Source organism: Sinocyclocheilus rhinocerous, unplaced genomic scaffold (assembly GCF_001515625.1).
Source record: "Sinocyclocheilus rhinocerous isolate Xijiao unplaced genomic scaffold, SAMN03320098_v1.1 scaffold1006, whole genome shotgun sequence".
Lineage (NCBI taxonomy): Eukaryota > Metazoa > Chordata > Actinopteri > Cypriniformes > Cyprinidae > Sinocyclocheilus > Sinocyclocheilus rhinocerous.
In genome coordinates this window covers 443,454-448,189 of record NW_015630418.1, presented here as the reverse complement: position 1 = coordinate 448,189, position 4,736 = coordinate 443,454, and the positions used below count along the sequence as shown (strand labels likewise).

Sequence of the window (4,736 nt, the reverse complement as noted above, 5' to 3'; positions counted from 1 at the left end):
GGTGGCATTATGCAAATATTTCCACATAGTGAGGTAGATATGTGGGGGCGTGTTTAAATGAGGCGTTTTAGGTAGGCGTGGTTGACTCTTAACTTTTATAAAGAATATCTCTTTGGATTTGAGACTTTAGTCTTTGCAACTTTACAGATCTTCTTTATGCACCAAGAGCTTGTAACACTCCAAAGAGAAAGGAACAATTACAATCGCATCATATGACCCCTTTAAAAAAATGAGATTGAAGACATTATACAATAAATTCAAAGGTGTCCTTTTATTAGGCTATTGCTGCACCTTTCTTTGTGAAATTGAAATATAACAAAACTAAATTGACATTTTAAAACAAACAGTTCATTCAGTTTTAGCACTTTGTTAGCATGTTCCTAGTATGTTTTAGCACATTGCTAAGTAGAGTTGTCATGCTAACATGAATGCAATGCAATGAATAATTTTTTTATTTTTTATTAAATATATTAATTAAATAAATACACTGGTTAAATGAATGAATGAATGAACTGTGAATGCATTGAATAAATGCAATTAATAAATAAAAATAAATAAATTAAATATATACACTGATTAAATGAATGAATTAATGAATGCATTGAATAAATGCAATGAATAAATTTAAATAAATAAAATGAATAAATGAAATAAATACACTGATTAAATAAATGGATAAATGGAATGAATATATTAAATGAATGAATAAATAAACAGTGCATTGAATAAATGAATGCAATGAATAAATAAAATAAAAATTAGTTAAATTAATAAATGAAATGAATGCAATGATTAAATAAAACAATGAATAAATAAAATGAATACATTGAATAAATGAAATTAAAACAAAAAATATGTATAAAAATACAATGAATAAATGAAATCAATGCATTGGAATAAATTAATTAATTAAAATAAATGCAATTTAGGAAATTAGTTGAGTGTAAATGGTGCACAACCCTGTTTTTCTTTATTGCGCTTAGATTAGAATGCACCTTTTTTCATGCATAATGTTATTTGAGCTCTAATGTTGTCTATATGATCATTTCAGTGGTGGGTCCTAAATATAACCACAAAAGTGAAGGGCAAGTTAAAATGATTTTCTGTGATGATCAGCAGCTGTCATCTGTAGCATGTCTCTAATAGATGTTAAATCATGTTGTGGACTGAATTATTTATCCGGTGTCATGAGAGCTGGTCTGAACACAGAAGCAGTGTGAGTCGAGGAGTCTGTGAGGGTCTGTGTCTAAAGCAGAGCACAGTCCGTCCGCAGAGACTCTTACATGCAAACGATTCGTGTCTGAGTCTGCTGAAATATTAATGCTGCTATGAAACGCTCCTGTCTGTGCGCAGCATCACTGATGAGACACCTGACCATAACACCGCTCTTTCATTCTTGCTTCATCTATGAATCCTTAACATGTCGCTAAGATAATGAGGTGATGCTCTAATTAACAAAAGCACACAAATAGTTCATTTTAATTAAGCTGAGGTGCCTTTATTAGTGCTTTTTGTGTTGAAGGTAGGGCAGCCATCAGTCCTGACACTCATTTGTCCTCCTTTTAACATCTATATTTTATACTTTAGACAATAGTTTATAACAAATAAATAAAAAATGTTAATGTTAAGTGGCATACTTTTTATACACAATATTGTCAATATGGCCGGTTTTGCTCTATTTTGTCAATCGTTGTGTCATTGTTCAACACACTGGTGTTTCATTCCTGAATAATTAAGTGTTTTCGAACACATTGAGAAAGAAAGAATACAATGAATAAATAAATACAATTAATAAATACATTAAATAATTAAATACAATGATTAAAAAAAATTATGAAATTAATGCATTAAATAATGAATAAATTAAATGAATACTTTGAATAAATAAATAAATTTTTTAAAAACAAATAAATGAAATGAATGCATTGAATACAATGAATAACTAAATTAATGCATTAAATAATAAATAAATGAAATTAATATTTTGAATAAATACAATTATTAAAACAAAATAAATGAAATGAATGCATTTAATACAATGAATAATTTAATGAATGAACAAATAAATAAAAATAAATAAATACATATATATATATATATATATATATGTATAAATAAATGATATGGATAAGTGAGTGAGTCAATGATTCAGTAAGCCTAAGCACTTAGACAGTTGCTAAATTCAAAACTGCATACTAGTATACTACTTTTTTTACTAATATCTTTTTATGGCATAAATAGTAAGAGTAATATTCTAGTACCTGATTCTGAAATCAGCAAGTCGCTTGCTTCATTCAGCTGATTGAACGAATCGGTTGAAACAGTGAATCAATGACTCACTCCGTAAGATCACTGGTGGTTTTAGTTTCATATTTAAAGTATGTTTCATAGTTCTATATTTTCTGTTTAAAACATTAATCATAACTTTATTTGCGCAATTAGTGAAAATGCATTCATTACATCTCTGAGATGCATAAATATATACAATGCATAAAACGATGCGTTAATACATCCCACTTTAATTAATAAATGCCAATAAATTATAATGCGTTAATAATAATAATAATAATAATAATAAATGCCACTGCAGATGCAGCTTCTGTGCAACTTCTGCAGTGCAAAGATGGATTTTGTTGATATTGATTGATTATTCTAATTGTATTTATTGAATAAATATATGAATTTTTAGGATTATTTTTCATGTCTGAGTCTTTGCATGATGCTCAATAATGGCGTCTGTAGGTGGTTTGCTCATGAAACAGAGCGATTGTCTGAGTAGATCTGTGGTTCAGAGCGGAGCGTAAGTGAAATGGATGAGTCCAGTCTCTTAAAGATCTTAAAAGGCAAAGAGGCTTCAGCGGTGGCCTGCTTTATGGATGAAGGGAGTGAAATAAATCTCCTCTGAATGGAGGGAGAGTAAAAGTTTATGAATTAGCAGTGCATTAATGTGCATGCTCAGCAGGACCGCGAGCGCTGTGGGCGAACGGAGAACAGGTCTCTGCTCAAACACACTCTTTGGGCTTGTAATTCAAACACACATGATCAAACCCAGCTCTCATATGCATTTACTGCTCATCTCATCTACAATAAAAGCAGCAGCAGGTTATCAGCTTCCACAGAGTTATCTTTATAAAACATCAATCTGCTCGGGTTTAATTAACATCTGAGGCTTTGCTCTGCACGCTAATAAAGACTGTATTTTAATAAAGAAATGTTCTGGGTGAAATGCAAGTAATGTTAGAAATATATGAATGTATGTGTGTTATAAATGAATAATAAATAATACAATTAGTGTATAATAAATATATTAAATTTTTTTCTGTTGTTTGTGTGTAAATGTAAATGTATTATTTCTTTATTTGTATTTTATTATTTTTTTTATTATTTTATATATTACATTATTATTATAATTTTATATCTTATTTTATTTTATATACACTGCCATTCAAAAATTTGGGATTAGTAAGATGTTTAATGTTTTTTAAAGACTCATTAAGGCTGCATTTATTTGATCAATAATATAAAAAAAACTGTGAAATAATATCACAAATTAAAATAACGGTTTTCTGTTTTTATATACTTATTCCTGTGACACAAATCCGAAATTTCATCAGCATCATTACTCCAGTCTTCAGTGTCACTTGATCCTTCAGAAATCATTCTAATATGCTGATTTGCTATTAAAATAGAAATATTTTGTAACAATATACACCGATGTTTAAAATTTTGAGAAATCAGCTGTTTGAAATTTCAACAATATCTCACAATTTCTCCTGTATTTTTGTTCAAATAAATGCAGCCTTGGTGAGCAGAAGAGGCTTCTTTCAGAAACATGAACAACCTTACTGTTCCCAAACTGTGTATGTATACAGAAACATTAACATTTGCTATTACAAAAGAGCTGCTCATTTCTGATTTTAGAGATACACAGTATATTCACATATACATGTACACTCTGTGAATCATATCAGTGAACACTCATGACATTGTCATGAACCGCAGTGAATCTTTCAGATATATGAAGTGAAATGAATCCTTGGATTAAAGGGGAAAATAATGATGAAGTATCTGTTGATAAGAGCACAAAGGCTTTGGTGTCTCTAGAACTCCTCAATGCCTCTCTCTCTCTCTCTCTCTCTCTCTCTCTCTCTGTCTCTGTCCTGCTCATGCTTTGTTCGTGTTTCTGATACAGATAAGAGCAAAATCAAATCCTTAAGAGCAAGAGAATAGCAGTCTTTAGTACAGAAATTTCCATATTGATGCACTTGAGCTTTTTTCTAGACATTTCCAATGACCTCAGACCCGTGTGTGTGTGTGTGTGTGTGTGTGCGTGCGTGTGAGTGTGTGTGAGTGAGGGAGTGTGTGTGTGTGTGTGCGCGCGTGTGTGCGTGCGTGCGTGTGTGTGTGTGTGTGTGTGTTTGGATGAGGAATAGCTGCAGTGTGTTTTGTGTGTTTGCGTTGGTGCTGACGGCTCTCAGGGGTTCGTGCGGCTCAAATGTTTTCTCGTCTCTCTAATGATGATGAAGAGTCATTAATGAAAGGCAGCTAATCAGCTGGAGAGCAATGGGAGTCCTAAACTGAAATGGGTGTAGGAGTTGATTTATATTTAATGATAGCAAAGATAATGACTCTGAAGGATATTCTTACTAGAGAACTTTCACTTAGAGATTTATATATATAGAGAGAGAGAGAGAGATTGCGAGAGAGAGAGATAATCTGATGCTAGATGCAAAGAA

The 4,736-nt window shown here is 31.2% G+C and overlaps 1 protein-coding gene across 2 annotated transcripts in view; it reads left to right on the top strand.

Annotated features, from left to right (window-relative positions):
• Positions 1-4,736, top strand: part of LOC107740353 (SH2 domain-containing adapter protein F-like) — a 102,358-nt gene that overhangs the window by 95,125 nt on the left and 2,497 nt on the right. The window lies entirely within an intron of this gene.